Consider the following 17,227-nt stretch of genomic DNA (forward strand, 5'->3'; position numbering starts at 1 on the left):
CATTTGATGCATTGCATAATTATTGTATATTATCGGGAGCCTCAGTAAACTAGGATCACAGGTAGTCTCATACTTAGATCAATACTACGTAAATGTCTTTTTTATGTCTACGAGAGTCTTAGCTCCACCCCACCAGCTTACCCAGTAAAGCCAGTAAAGTCACCACTAAAGTCCGTATTTCTCCAAACATGTCCAAATGCTAAATATATTTACCCGCTTGCCCCAAATGTTAACTAGGTGTCCGGAGTATGTGTGTAATGTATTAGTCCATATTATTCAATTAAGAATTGTTTTAATCCCGTCTGTGGCCGATTCTGTCAGAAGTTCCCAAAGGGCGGTAGTGAGAGGGCGCATCCGGTGAAATTCGGAATTACACGCAATGTAAACACGCAACATTGATCTAAGGCTTATGTAGCCTAAACCAATGGTTCTCACAACCTTTTCAAGCCGGGACCCCCCAAAGTAATCATATTTGAACTGGGAACCCCCAAAATAATCAAATTTGAACTGGGAACCCCCCAAAATAATCATATTTGAACTGGGAACCCCCAAAATAATCAAATTTGAACTGGGGACCCCCCAAAATAATCATATTTGAACTGGGGACCCCCCAAAATAATCAAATTTGAACTGGGAACCCCCCAAAATAATCAAATTTGAACTGGGGACCCCTCAAAATAATAATATTTATATAGCATTCGGAGATAGTGGAATATGAGTTACTTAACAGCTGCACCAAGCCCTCATTACACATGTTCAGTGATTAAATACTGATTATTGTGTTTATTTGTAACTTTCATAAAGTCAGACATTGGTACATGTTGTTAAACCCTCAGGTTGACTCTGGTTTGATTCCACGGTCTGTGTCGCCCTCCAGTGGACAAAGTCAACATAGCACAGACTATGTCATGTCATGAATACTGCTGTTGTATGTGGACACTTAGCTCTGGTTCAGAGCGTTAGTGAGTTCTCTCCAACGCCCTGGAAGACCCCTCGCTCTGCGCATGTACAAGGAATTCCACTGCCCTGAAATACACTGTTTGGGCAGAAAATAAAATATGTCAGCGAGACGGACATTATTTGTATTTACTCCACAGTGCCCTCTACAGATTTTGGTTAATGGTAAGTTCAAACCCTCCAGACTGTAGAGGGCACTGTGGAGTAAATACAAATAATTTCCGTCTCGCTGACATATTTTATTTTCTGCCCAAAAAGTGTATTTTACAGAGTAGGTGGGGTGCTGAGAGGCGTGCGGGGTTGGAGAATAGACTGTCAACAACACAAAACAGCCTTTGCTTCGGTGAGTAGCGAAATGGTTTTGTTTATTTTCACTTCTTTGAACGTAGCCTGGGCAGCATTCCATTTTCGGGTATATGATCCGGTCGGGAGCGGAAGTAAAAAATAAAAAAAAAGTGGCCGGATGGGCAGAACCGGAAAAACGTCACGTATCACCCCAATATAGGTCCGTCCTAATAAAATCCTCGATGCGGCATAATTTAGCTTATTTTTTAAATGTAAATGTGCGTGCGGAGACTATTTAGCGTCGGTATTATCCCACGGGGAAATTCTATTCCATTTAAATAGGGATTGGGGAACCAAAACAAAGCGGCACCGCAAAACCGGATGGGCAGAATCCGGAAAGAGGATTCATTTTTTTTTCAGTAGACCGGATCATATTGGGTCTTCTGTAACGCGAACAGTCTTCTACCGGGCTGTTGAAGGCAGAAGGAGGCGGCCGGTGGGGAGAGAGTCAGCGCACTGAAGTCAAGGCACAGACTAGTGTTGACTGTTACTATGGTGTTACTTGTTGACAGACGGATGCACGCTTATGAGAAACAACAAAAATAAATCCTGGCAAAACAGTTGCGTGCATTAGCGCAAGTCGAGAATAAAGGAAACATTCAGTCTAAATGTATAGTAATTTGCAACTACTACCACTACTTTTGTATTTGAAACATTAAATTTCTCTAAATATTATAAACTTTCAGGGCAGCGTAATATATATATCATTTATAAAAAGGCTACTATAGGCTACAGTGAAGTTGGACTGAATGACTGAAACGTTTTTTCTTTTTTTACTCTCTTGGTGATTATCTGGCACAGTAGTTGTGAATTAGCAAACAGGACATTTAGACTGAATGTTTCCTTATCCTAATCTTGCGCTAATGCACGCAACTGTTTTGCCAGATTTTATTTTTGTTGTTTCTCATAAGCGTGCATCCGTTGTCTGTCAACAGCACAGTAGTCTGTGCCTTGACTTCAGTGTGCTGACTCTCTCCCCACACGCCCCCCGCCCCCTTGCGCCTTCAACAGCCCGGTAGAAGACTGTTCGCTTCTGTAACGCAGACCAGGCTTTCCTCCGAGGTGGAAAGACTGCTGATGCGAGGTTACTTTGAACGCTGGCAGGACAGTGGAATTCCTTGTACATGCGCAGAGCGAGGGGTCTTCCAGAGCGTTAGAGAGAACTCACTAATGCTCTGAACCAGAGCTAGTGGACACTAGGTCTTAAAGATCACATTTAATAACAGAGTGGACACTAGGTCTTAAAGATCACATTTAATAACAGAGTGGACACTAGGTCTTAAAGATCACATTTAATAACAGAGTGGACACTAGGCTATAGGTCTTAAAGATCACATTTAATAACAGAGTGGACACTAGGTCTTAAAGATCACATTTAATAACAGAGTGGACACTAGGTCTTAAAGATCACATTTAATAACAGAGTGGACAGTAGGTTTTAAAGATCACATTTTCACTATTCTAAAAGACAGACTGACAGACTCTCTCTCTCTCTCTCTCTCTCTCTCTCTCTCTCTCTCTCTCTCTCTCTCTCTCTAAGCCCCGCCCACTCAGCTGTAAAGTCAGGAAGAGACGCGCCTTGTTTTTGTTTTTTTTACTTTATAACCCAGTATTGTTTTTAAACTTATAGAAACACTTTTATTACTAAGTATGAACTTTAAAACAGGACTTTAGTAACTAGTGAACTTTACATTGAACAACCAACTGTAAACTGCACTCTGCAACCTGGTAAGAATATAATGTTTATAATAAAACTGTATGTTAGCTCTGCTCCATAGCGTTAGAAGGAGTTCTCCTAAACGCTACTATGTTACTTTACATTCTGTCTCCTCACACCGCGGTAGAGCAGCCTCTAGTCTTTAGTCAAAATAAAAAATACACTTTCGCTATTCACCAAAACAAAGAGTGTTTTATGGAGCGGAGAGTCTAATCTACTTAGTGGGAACACTGTGAACCCTCCACCTCACGTCTAAAACACACTTTATGACCAGAAAATACATTATTTCACCGGAAGGAAAACATGTTTTTGGTTACTCCACTGCGCCCTCTACTGATCTGGTCAATGGTATTTTCCTATTGACCAGATTCTTCCCTCCGGTGAAACATTTTATTTTCTGGTCATAAAGTGTGTTTTAGACGTGAGGTGGAGGGTTCAGAGTGTTCACACTAAGTACAGTAGACTCTCAGCTCCATAAAACCTCTCTTTGTTTTGGTGAATAGCTAAAGTGTATGTTTTATTTTGACTAAAGACTAGAGGCTGCTCTACCGCGGTGTGAGGAGAAAGAATGTAAAGTAACATAGTAGCGTTTAGTAGAACTCCTTCTAACGATATGGACCAGAGCTATAGTTTAAGTTGTTAAATGCACTGTCAGTCAGTCAGTCAGTCAGTCAGTCAGTCAGTCAGAGTAACGTATCGTTTCCTGCGTGAAGCACACGGTGGCAAACATGACAAAACCACCTGAATACTGTCTGTCTGTCTGTCTGTCTGTCTGTATAAGCTTAGTGCTTAATGAGTCTCCCAGTTTAGTAGACCTTGTATTGTGAATTTGTACTTCCATGTACTGTATTTCTCATGTCTTACTAAATAACGTACATCAATCAATCATGTCTGTCTGTCTGTCTGTCTGACTGTCTGTCTCTCTGACTGACTGACTGACTGTCTGACTGACTGTAACAAGTTACCACTTGGAGCCACTTCCTCAAACTAGTGACACACACACACACACACACACACACACACACACACACACACACACACACACACACACACACACACACACACACACACACACACACAGTGTAGCTTAATGACTAGTATTACAATTCTATTGTCTTTTTTCATGTCCAATGTATTTGCATTTAAGTTCATAAAGTTAACATAAGTATAACTAAATTAATTTGAAATTAAATAAAAATGTTACTTTTCAGGATTCGAATTAAAAAATAGCAAAAAAAAATAAATCTGGATTCCAATTCAAAAATAGCAGATCTACAAGCTCAAAACGCGTCGCTACTTTTGTATGACATAGAATGGCCTGACAGTATATGTAATGTGTCTCTGTAGTGAGTGTGTTAATATAGTGGTCCTCTACATCATTAAACAGACAGTATATGTAATGTGTCTCTGTAGTGAGTGTGTTAATATAGAGGTCCTCTACATCATTAAACAGACAGTATATGTAATGTGTCTCTGTAGTGAGTGTGTTAATATAGTGGTCCTCTACATCATTAAACAGACAGTATATGTAATGTGTCTCTGTAGTGAGTGTGTTAATATAGAGGTCCTCTACATCATTAAACAGACAGTATATGTAATGTGTCTCTGTAGTGAGTGTGTAAATATAGAGGTCCTCTACATCATTAAACAGACAGTATATGTAATGTGTCTCTGTAGTGAGTGTGTTAATATAGAGGTCCTCTACATCATTAAACAGACAGTATATGTAATGTGTCTCTGTAGTGAGTGTGTTAATATAGAGGTCCTCTACATCATTAAACAGACAGTATATGTAATGTGTCTCTGTAGTGAGTGTGTTAATATAGTGGCCCTCTGCATCATTAAACAGACAGTATATGTAATGTGTCTCTGTAGTGAGTGTGTAAACATAGAGGTCCTCTACATCATTAAACAGACAGTATATGTAATGTGTCTCTGTAGTGAGTGTGTAAACATAGAGGTCCTCTACATCATTAAACAGACAGTATATGTAATGTGTCTCTGTAGTGAGTGTGTTAATATAGAGGTCCTCTACATCATTAGACAGACAGTATATGTAATGTGTCTCTGTAGTGAGTGTGTTAATATAGAGGTCCTCTACATCATAAACAGACAGTATATGTAATGTGTCTCTGTAGTGAGTGTGTTAATATAGAGGTCCTCTACATCATTAAACAGACAGTATATGTAATGTGTATCTGTAGTGAGTGTGTTAATATAGTGGCCCTCTGCATCATTAAACAGACAGTATATGTAATGTGTCTCTGTAGTGAGTGTGTAAATATAGTGGTCCTCTACATCATTAAACAGACAGTATATGTAATGTGTATCTGTAGTGAGTGTGTAAATATAGAGGTCCTCTACATCATTAAACAGACAGTATATGTAATGTGTCTCTGTAGTGAGTGTGTAAACATAGTGGCCCTCTGCATCATCAGAGTTGCATCACCCCTGTGCTAAGCTAAGCTTTGACCGTTCACTAAATGTCAGTATGTAAGCTACTGGCAGGGCTGCATTCTTTCTAGTGTTTTCACACGTCGGTCAGGGACTAGTAGGGAACCACAGCACCTGTGACAAAAGTCTGCAGGTGTTTTATTTAATATATATATATCGTGGGTGGGATGCATGCAGCCGTGCTCATCTCACGCACACGCCCGCCCGTAGTAGAGTTAAATAGTCACAACGTTTTTTCTACTGGGAAAGAAATGCTTGAATTAGCTTTTTGAGCCACTGACTGCACTGTGTGTGTGTGTGTGTGTGTGTGTGTGTGTGTGTGTGTGTGTGTGTGTGTGTGTGTGTGTGTGTGTGTGTGTGTGTGTGTGTGTGTGTGTGTGTGTGTGACCAGTTGGTTGAATCTTACACTATCACCATGCATTTATGGAATGAATATCAAGTCCATTAACCTGGACTCTACACCAGGTGTGATGTAACTCTGATGATGTAGAGGACCACTATGTTTACACACTCACTCCAGAGGAACACATTACATATACTGTCAGGCCATTCTATGTCACACAAAAGTAGCTTTTATTTCAAATGCATTTAGTTATACTTATGTTAACTTTATGAACTTAAATACAAATACATAGGACACAAAAAAAGACAATATATTGTAATACTAGTCATTAAGCTACTAATATAGACTGAAGTCATTAAAGTGGGTCATGTTTGTATGTTTGGAATTGTAAACTGAATCAATGATATATCAGTATTCTATATAGTTTGTTGATTGGGGGCGTCAGTGGCTCAGGGGTAGAGTGGTTGAGTGAACTGGAAACCTCAAGGTTCCCAGTTCGATCCCGGGCTGGGGCGCTCCCCCTAATTGCTCCTGATGAGCAGGTTGGTGCCTTGCATGGTTTCCGCCGCCATCGGTGTATGAATGTGTGTATGAATGTGTGAATGTAATGCACAATCTATGTAAAGCGCTTTGGATAAAAATGTATAAATGTTAATATTAATTTACCATTTACCATTACTTTTGATGCAGAAATGGAGTAATTTTATCAAAAAGGTCTTAAAAGTCCTTAAATGGTAACTTTATAAATGTGCAGATACCCTGTATACTTGTACTGTATGTTGGTTTGTTTACTGTTGAGTGAGAAAACAATGTTGTACATTAAGCTAATCACCTGGGGACCCCCTAAAATCATGTGGGGACCCCCTGGGTGTGATCGACTGACTGGTCTAGAGTCTTAATGTCATTTTGGACGGGAAAGGATTTGATGACTTTTTAGGCTCTGTTGTAAAGTCACTGGGTGTGTGAGGGCTCAACCTCTGACACACACACACACACACACACACACGCACACACACACACACACACACACACACACACACACACACACACACACACACACACACACACACACACACACACACACACACACACACACACACATTCATTGTATTTAAGGTATTATTCCAACAGTTCACACATCTTGCTGATGTGTTTGCACATTGTTGTACTTCATCAGATATGGAGTCTTTAGTCATTAGTCATGTTTTAAAACTCTCTTTGGGTGATTGTGTCTGTGGTCAGTATGTGTCTGTGATGTCTTGGTACAGACAGGTGGTCAGTATGTGATGTCTTGGTACAGAGGACAGGTGGTCAGTCTGTGATGTCTTGGTACAGTGGACAGGTGGTCAGTATGTGATGTCTTGGTACAGTGGACAGGTGGTCAGTATGTGATGTCTTGGTACAGAGGACAGGTGGTCAGTATGTGATGTCTTGGTACAGAGGACAGGTGGTCAGTCTGTGATGTCTTGGTACAGACAGGTGGTCAGTATGTGATGTCTTGGTACAGTGGACAGGTGGTCAGTATGTGATGTCTTGGTACAGTGGACAGGTGGTCAGTATGTGATGTGTTGGTACAGAGGACAGGTGGTCAGTATGTGATGTCTTGGTACAGTGGACAGGTGGTCAGTATGTGATGTCTTGGTACAGTGGACAGGTGGTCAGTATGTGATGTCTTGGTACAGAGGACAGGTGGTCAGTATGTGATGTCTTGGTACAGAGGACAGGTGGTCAGTATGTGATGTCTTGGTACAGTAGACAGGTGGTCAGTATGTGATGTCTTGGTACAGAGGACAGGTGGTCAGTATGTGATGTCTTGGTACAGACAGGTGGTCAGTATGTGATGTCTTGGTACAGTGGACAGGTGGTCAGTATGTGATGTCTTGGTACAGTGGACAGGTGGTCAGTATGTGATGTCTTGGTACAGAGGACAGGTGGTCAGTATGTGATGTCTTGGTACAGTGGACAGGTGGTCAGTATGTGATGTCTTGGTACAGTAGACAGGTGGTCAGTATGTGATGTCTTGGTACAGAGGACAGGTGGTCAGTATGTGATGTCTTGGTACAGACAGGTGGTCAGTATGTGATGTCTTGGTACAGACAGGTGGTCAGTATGTGATGTCTTGGTACAGAGGACAGGTGGTCAGTATGTGATGTCTTGGTACAGAGGACAGGTGGTCAGTATGTGATGTCTTGGTACAGACAGGTGGTCAGTATGTGATGTCTTGGTACAGACAGGTGGTCAGTATGTGATGTCTTGGTACAGAGGACAGGTGGTCAGTATGTGATGTCATGGTACAGAGGACAGGTGGTCAGTATGTGATGTCATGGTACAGAGGACAGGTGGTCAGTATGTGATGTCTTGGTACAGAGGACAGGTGGTCAGTATGTGATGTCTTGGTACAGAGGACAGGTGGTCAGTATGTGATGTCTTGGTACAGAGGACAGGTGGTCAGTATGTGATGTCTTGGTACAGAGGACAGGTGGTCAGTATGTGATGTCTTGGTACAGAGGACAGGTGGTCAGTATGTGATGTCATGGTACAGAGGACAGGTGGTCAGTATGTGATGTCTTGGTACAGACAGGTGGTCAGTATGTGATGTCATGGTACAGAGGACAGGTGGTCAGTATGTGATGTCATGGTACAGAGGACAGGTGGTCAGTATGTGATGTCATGGTACAGAGGACAGGTGGTCAGTATGTGATGTCTTGGTACAGAGGACAGGTGGTCAGTATGTGATGTCTTGGTACAGAGGACAGGTGGTCAGTATGTGATGTCTTGGTACAGAGGACAGGTGGTCAGTATGTGATGTCTTGGTACAGTAGACAGGTGGTCAGTATGTGATGTCTTGGTACAGAGGACAGGTGGTCAGTATGTGATGTCATGGTACAGTGGACAGGTGGTCAGTATGTGATGTCTTGGTACAGAGGACAGGTGGTCAGTATGTGATGTCTTGGTACAGAGGACAGGTGGTCAGTATGTGATGTCTTGGTACAGTAGACAGGTGGTCAGTATGTGATGTCTTGGTACAGAGGACAGGTGGTCAGTATGTGATGTCTTGGTACAGAGGACAGGTGGTCAGTATGTGATGTCATGGTACAGAGGACAGGTGGTCAGTATGTGATGTCTTGGTACAGTAGACAGGTGGTCAGTATGTGATGTCATGGTACAGTGGACAGGTGGTCAGTATGTGATGTCTTGGTACAGAGGACAGGTGGTCAGTATGTGATGTCTTGGTACAGAGGACAGGTGGTCAGTATGTGATGTCTTGGTACAGTAGACAGGTGGTCAGTATGTGATGTCTTGGTACAGAGGACAGGTGGTCAGTATGTGATGTCTTGGTACAGAGGACAGGTGGTCAGTATGTGATGTCTTGGTACAGAGGACAGGTGGTCAGTATGTGATGTCTTGGTACAGAGGACAGGTGGTCAGTATGTGATGTCTTGGTACAGAGGACAGGTGGTCAGTATGTGATGTCTTGGTACAGACAGGTGGTCAGTATGTGATGTCTTGGTACAGAGGACAGGTGGTCAGTATGTGATGTCTTGGTACAGAGGACAGGTGGTCAGTATGTGATGTCTTGGTACAGACAGGTGGTCAGTATGTGATGTCTTGGTACAGAGGACAGGTGGTCAGTATGTGATGTCTTGGTACAGACAGGTGGTCAGTATGTGATGTCTTGGTACAGAGGACAGGTGGTCAGTATGTGATGTCTTGGTACAGACAGGTGGTCAGTATGTGATGTCTTGGTACAGAGGACAGGTGGTCAGTATGTGATGTCTTGGTACAGAGGACAGGTGGTCAGTATGTGATGTCTTGGTACAGAGGACAGGTGGTCAGTATGTGATGTCTTGGTACAGAGGACAGGTGGTCAGTATGTGATGTCTTGGTACAGACAGGTGGTCAGTATGTGATGTCTTGGTACAGAGGACAGGTGGTCAGTATGTGATGTCTTGGTACAGAGGACAGGTGGTCAGTATGTGATGTCTTGGTACAGAGGACAGGTGGTCAGTATGTGATGTCTTGGTACAGAGGACAGGTGGTCAGTATGTGATGTCTTGGTACAGTAGACAGGTGGTCAGTATGTGATGTCTTGGTACAGAGGACAGGTGGTCAGTATGTGATGTCTTGGTACAGTAGACAGGTGGTCAGTATGTGATGTCTTGGTACAGAGGACAGGTGGTCAGTATGTGATGTCTTGGTACAGACAGGTGGTCAGTATGTGATGTCTTGGTACAGACAGGTGGTCAGTATGTGATGTCTTGGTACAGTGGACAGGTGGTCAGTATGTGATGTCATGGTACAGAGGACAGGTGGTCAGTATGTGATGTCTTGGTACAGTGGACAGGTGGTCAGTATGTGATGTCTTGGTACAGTAGACAGGTGGTCAGTATGTGATGTCATGGTACAGAGGACAGGTGGTCAGTATGTGATGTCTTGGTACAGAGGACAGGTGGTCAGTATGTGATGTCTTGGTACAGAGGACAGGTGGTCAGTATGTGATGTCTTGGTACAGAGGACAGGTGGTCAGTATGTGATGTCTTGGTACAGACAGGTGGTCAGTATGTGATGTCTTGGTACAGAGGACAGGTGGTCAGTATGTGATGTCTTGGTACAGAGGACAGGTGGTCAGTATGTGATGTGTTGGTACAGAGGACAGGTGGTCAGTATGTGATGTCTTGGTACAGAGGACAGGTGGTCAGTATGTGATGTCTTGGTACAGAGGACAGGTGGTCAGTATGTGATGTCTTGGTACAGAGGACAGGTGGTCAGTATGTGATGTCTTGGTACAGAGGACAGGTGGTCAGTATGTGATGTCTTGGTACAGTAGACAGGTGGTCAGTATGTGATGTCTTGGTACAGAGGACAGGTGGTCAGTATGTGATGTCTTGGTACAGAGGACAGGTGGTCAGTATGTGATGTCTTGGTACAGAGGACAGGTGGTCAGTATGTGATGTCTTGGTACAGAGGACAGGTGGTCAGTATGTGATGTCTTGGTACAGAGGACAGGTGGTCAGTATGTGATGTCTTGGTACAGTAGACAGGTGGTCAGTATGTGATGTCTTGGTACAGAGGACAGGTGGTCAGTATGTGATGTCTTGGTACAGAGGACAGGTGGTCAGTATGTGATGTCTTGGTACAGTAGACAGGTGGTCAGTATGTGATGTCTTGGTACAGAGGACAGGTGGTCAGTATGTGATGTCTTGGTACAGACAGGTGGTCAGTATGTGATGTCTTGGTACAGAGGACAGGTGGTCAGTATGTGATGTCTTGGTACAGAGGACAGGTGGTCAGTATGTGATGTCTTGGTACAGAGGACAGGTGGTCAGTATGTGATGTCTTGGTACAGTGGACAGGTGGTCAGTATGTGATGTCTTGGTACAGACAGGTGGTCAGTATGTGATGTCTTGGTACAGACAGGTGGTCAGTATGTGATGTCTTGGTACAGAGGACAGGTGGTCAGTATGTGATGTCTTGGTACAGAGGACAGGTGGTCAGTATGTGATGTCTTGGTACAGAGGACAGGTGGTCAGTATGTGATGTCTTGGTACAGTAGACAGGTGGTCAGTATGTGATGTCTTGGTACAGAGGACAGGTGGTCAGTATGTGATGTCTTGGTACAGAGGACAGGTGGTCAGTATGTGATGTCTTGGTACAGTAGACAGGTGGTCAGTATGTGATGTCTTGGTACAGAGGACAGGTGGTCAGTATGTGATGTCTTGGTACAGAGGACAGGTGGTCAGTATGTGATGTCTTGGTACAGAGGACAGGTGGTCAGTATGTGATGTCTTGGTACAGAGGACAGGTGGTCAGTATGTGATGTCTTGGTACAGAGGACAGGTGGTCAGTATGTGATGTCTTGGTACAGAGGACAGGTGGTCAGTATGTGATGTCATGGTACAGAGGACAGGTGGTCAGTATGTGATGTCATGGTACAGAGGACAGGTGGTCAGTATGTGATGTCTTGGTACAGTGGACAGGTGGTCAGTATGTGATGTCTTGGTACAGACAGGTGGTCAGTATGTGATGTCTTGGTACAGAGGACAGGTGGTCAGTATGTGATGTGTTGGTACAGAGGACAGGTGGTCAGTATGTGATGTCTTGGTACAGTAGACAGGTGGTCAGTATGTGATGTCTTGGTACAGAGGACAGGTGGTCAGTATGTGATGTGTTGGTACAGAGGACAGGTGGTCAGTATGTGATGTCTTGGTACAGAGGACAGGTGGTCAGTATGTGATGTCTTGGTACAGAGGACAGGTGGTCAGTATGTGATGTCTTGGTACAGAGGACAGGTGGTCAGTATGTGATGTCTTGGTACAGAGGACAGGTGGTCAGTATGTGATGTCTTGGTACAGTAGACAGGTGGTCAGTATGTGATGTCTTGGTACAGAGGACAGGTGGTCAGTATGTGATGTCTTGGTACAGAGGACAGGTGGTCAGTATGTGATGTCTTGGTACAGAGGACAGGTGGTCAGTATGTGATGTCTTGGTACAGTGGACAGGTGGTCAGTATGTGATGTCTTGGTACAGTAGACAGGTGGTCAGTATGTGATGTCTTGGTACAGAGGACAGGTGGTCAGTATGTGATGTCTTGGTACAGAGGACAGGTGGTCAGTATGTGATGTCTTGGTACAGTGGACAGGTGGTCAGTATGTGATGTCTTGGTACAGTAGACAGGTGGTCAGTATGTGATGTCTTGGTACAGAGGACAGGTGGTCAGTATGTGATGTCTTGGTACAGTAGACAGGTGGTCAGTATGTGATGTCTTGGTACAGAGGACAGGTGGTCAGTATGTGATGTCTTGGTACAGAGGACAGGTGGTCAGTATGTGATGTCTTGGTACAGTGGACAGGTGGTCAGTATGTGATGTCTTGGTACAGAGGACAGGTGGTCAGTATGTGATGTCTTGGTACAGTGGACAGGTGGTCAGTATGTGATGTCTTGGTACAGACAGGTGGTCAGTATGTGATGTCTTGGTACAGAGGACAGGTGGTCAGTATGTGATGTCTTGGTACAGAGGACAGGTGGTCAGTATGTGATGTCTTGGTACAGTAGACAGGTGGTCAGTATGTGATGTCTTGGTACAGAGGACAGGTGGTCAGTATGTGATGTCTTGGTACAGTAGACAGGTGGTCAGTATGTGATGTCTTGGTACAGAGGACAGGTGGTCAGTATGTGATGTCTTGGTACAGAGGACAGGTGGTCAGTATGTGATGTCTTGGTACAGAGGACAGGTGGTCAGTATGTGATGTCATGGTACAGAGGACAGGTGGTCAGTATGTGATGTCTTGGTACAGAGGACAGGTGGTCAGTATGTGATGTCTTGGTACAGAGGACAGGTGGTCAGTATGTGATGTCTTGGTACAGACAGGTGGTCAGTATGTGATGTCTTGGTACAGAGGACAGGTGGTCAGTATGTGATGTCTTGGTACAGAGGACAGGTGGTCAGTATGTGATGTCTTGGTACAGAGGACAGGTGGTCAGTATGTGATGTCTTGGTACAGTGGACAGGTGGTCAGTATGTGATGTCTTGGTACAGTAGACAGGTGGTCAGTATGTGATGTCTTGGTACAGAGGACAGGTGGTCAGTATGTGATGTCTTGGTACAGAGGACAGGTGGTCAGTATGTGATGTCATGGTACAGAGGACAGGTGGTCAGTATGTGATGTCTTGGTACAGAGGACAGGTGGTCAGTATGTGATGTCTTGGTACAGAGGACAGGTGGTCAGTATGTGATGTCTTGGTACAGACAGGTGGTCAGTATGTGATGTCTTGGTACAGAGGACAGGTGGTCAGTATGTGATGTCTTGGTACAGACAGGTGGTCAGTATGTGATGTCTTGGTACAGACAGGTGGTCAGTATGTGATGTCTTGGTACAGAGGACAGGTGGTCAGTATGTGATGTCTTGGTACAGAGGACAGGTGGTCAGTATGTGATGTCTTGGTACAGAGGACAGGTGGTCAGTATGTGATGTCTTGGTACAGAGGACAGGTGGTCAGTATGTGATGTCTTGGTACAGAGGACAGGTGGTCAGTATGTGATGTCTTGGTACAGACAGGTGGTCAGTATGTGATGTCTTGGTACAGACAGGTGGTCAGTATGTGATGTCTTGGTACAGACAGGTGGTCAGTATGTGATGTCTTGGTACAGAGGACAGGTGGTCAGTATGTGATGTCTTGGTACAGAGGACAGGTGGTCAGTATGTGATGTCTTGGTACAGAGGACAGGTGGTCAGTATGTGATGTCATGGTACAGAGGACAGGTGGTCAGTATGTGATGTCTTGGTACAGAGGACAGGTGGTCAGTATGTGATGTCTTGGTACAGAGGACAGGTGGTCAGTATGTGATGTCTTGGTACAGAGGACAGGTGGTCAGTATGTGATGTCTTGGTACAGAGGACAGGTGGTCAGTATGTGATGTCTTGGTACAGAGGACAGGTGGTCAGTATGTGATGTCTTGGTACAGTAGACAGGTGGTCAGTATGTGATGTCTTGGTACAGAGGACAGGTGGTCAGTATGTGATGTCTTGGTACAGACAGGTGGTCAGTATGTGATGTCTTGGTACAGAGGACAGGTGGTCAGTATGTGATGTCTTGGTACAGTAGACAGGTGGTCAGTATGTGATGTCTTGGTACAGTAGACAGGTGGTCAGTATGTGATGTCTTGGTACAGAGGACAGGTGGTCAGTATGTGATGTCTTGGTACAGACAGGTGGTCAGTATGTGATGTCTTGGTACAGAGGACAGGTGGTCAGTATGTGATGTCTTGGTACAGACAGGTGGTCAGTATGTGATGTCTTGGTACAGAGGACAGGTGGTCAGTATGTGATGTCTTGGTACAGTGGACAGGTGGTCAGTATGTGATGTCTTGGTACAGAGGACAGGTGGTCAGTATGTGATGTCTTGGTACAGAGGACAGGTGGTCAGTATGTGATGTCTTGGTACAGAGGACAGGTGGTCAGTATGTGATGTCTTGGTACAGAGGACAGGTGGTCAGTATGTGATGTCTTGGTACAGTAGACAGGTGGTCAGTATGTGATGTCTTGGTACAGAGGACAGGTGGTCAGTATGTGATGTCTTGGTACAGTAGACAGGTGGTCAGTATGTGATGTCTTGGTACAGAGGACAGGTGGTCAGTATGTGATGTCTTGGTACAGACAGGTGGTCAGTATGTGATGTCTTGGTACAGACAGGTGGTCAGTATGTGATGTCTTGGTACAGAGGACAGGTGGTCAGTATGTGATGTCTTGGTACAGAGGACAGGTGGTCAGTATGTGATGTCTTGGTACAGAGGACAGGTGGTCAGTATGTGATGTCTTGGTACAGAGGACAGGTGGTCAGTATGTGATGTCTTGGTACAGTAGACAGGTGGTCAGTATGTGATGTCTTGGTACAGAGGACAGGTGGTCAGTATGTGATGTCTTGGTACAGACAGGTGGTCAGTATGTGATGTCTTGGTACAGAGGACAGGTGGTCAGTATGTGATGTCTTGGTACAGAGGACAGGTGGTCAGTATGTGATGTCTTGGTACAGAGGACAGGTGGTCAGTATGTGATGTCTTGGTACAGAGGACAGGTGGTCAGTATGTGATGTCTTGGTACAGTGGACAGGTGGTCAGTATGTGATGTCTTGGTACAGAGGACAGGTGGTCAGTATGTGATGTCTTGGTACAGTGGACAGGTGGTCAGTATGTGATGTGTTGGTACAGACAGGTGGTCAGTATGTGATGTCTTGGTACAGACAGGTGGTCAGTATGTGATGTCTTGGTACAGAGGACAGGTGGTCAGTATGTGATGTCTTGGTACAGAGGACAGGTGGTCAGTATGTGATGTCTTGGTACAGACAGGTGGTCAGTATGTGATGTCTTGGTACAGAGGACAGGTGGTCAGTATGTGATGTCTTGGTACAGAGGACAGGTGGTCAGTATGTGATGTCTTGGTACAGTGGACAGGTGGTCAGTATGTGATGTCTTGGTACAGAGGACAGGTGGTCAGTATGTGATGTCTTGGTACAGAGGACAGGTGGTCAGTATGTGATGTCTTGGTACAGTGGACAGGTGGTCAGTATGTGATGTCTTGGTACAGAGGACAGGTGGTCAGTATGTGATGTCTTGGTACAGAGGACAGGTGGTCAGTATGTGATGTCTTGGTACAGTAGACAGGTGGTCAGTATGTGATGTCTTGGTACAGAGGACAGGTGGTCAGTATGTGATGTCTTGGTACAGTGGACAGGTGGTCAGTATGTGATGTCTTGGTACAGTGGACAGGTGGTCAGTATGTGATGTCTTGGTACAGTGGACAGGTGGTCAGTATGTGATGTCTTGGTACAGTGGACAGGTGGTCAGTATGTGATGTCTTGGTACAGAGGACAGGTGGTCAGTATGTGATGTCTTGGTACAGAGGACAGGTGGTCAGTATGTGATGTCTTGGTACAGAGGACAGGTGGTCAGTATGTGATGTCTTGGTACAGTGGACAGGTGGTCAGTATGTGATGTCTTGGTACAGAGGACAGGTGGTCAGTATGTGATGTCTTGGTACAGAGGACAGGTGGTCAGTATGTGATGTCTTGGTACAGTAGACAGGTGGTCAGTATGTGATGTCTTGGTACAGAGGACAGGTGGTCAGTATGTGATGTCTTGGTACAGTAGACAGGTGGTCAGTATGTGATGTCTTGGTACAGAGGACAGGTGGTCAGTATGTGATGTCTTGGTACAGACAGGTGGTCAGTATGTGATGTCTTGGTACAGACAGGTGGTCAGTATGTGATGTCTTGGTACAGAGGACAGGTGGTCAGTATGTGATGTCTTGGTACAGAGGACAGGTGGTCAGTATGTGATGTCTTGGTACAGAGGACAGGTGGTCAGTATGTGATGTCTTGGTACAGACAGGTGGTCAGTATGTGATGTCTTGGTACAGAGGACAGGTGGTCAGTATGTGATGTCTTGGTACAGACAGGTGGTCAGTATGTGATGTCTTGGTACAGAGGACAGGTGGTCAGTATGTGATGTCTTGGTACAGAGGACAGGTGGTCAGTATGTGATGTCTTGGTACAGTGGACAGGTGGTCAGTATGTGATGTCTTGGTACAGTGGACAGGTGGTCAGTATGTGATGTCTTGGTACAGAGGACAGGTGGTCAGTATGTGATGTCTTGGTACAGTGGACAGGTGGTCAGTATGTGATGTGTTGGTACAGACAGGTGGTCAGTATGTGATGTCTTGGTACAGACAGGTGGTCAGTATGTGATGTCTTGGTACAGAGGACAGGTGGTCAGTATGTGATGTCTTGGTACAGAGGACAGGTGGTCAGTATGTGATGTCTTGGTACAGTGGACAGGTGGTCAGTATGTGATGTCTTGGTACAGAGGACAGGTGGTCAGTATGTGATGTCTTGGTACAGTAGACAGGTGGTCAGTA

The 17,227-nt window shown here is 44.7% G+C and overlaps 1 protein-coding gene across 1 annotated transcript in view; it reads right to left on the reverse strand.

Annotated features, from left to right (window-relative positions):
• LOC311063420 (gap junction alpha-1 protein-like) overlaps positions 1-17,227 on the reverse strand; it is a 604,483-nt gene that overhangs the window by 46,146 nt on the left and 541,110 nt on the right. The window lies entirely within an intron of this gene.

The sequence above is a fragment of the Gymnoscopelus microlampas genome (genome assembly GCF_963454915.1).
Source record: "Gymnoscopelus microlampas genome assembly, chromosome: 16".
Lineage (NCBI taxonomy): Eukaryota > Metazoa > Chordata > Actinopteri > Myctophiformes > Myctophidae > Gymnoscopelus > Gymnoscopelus microlampas.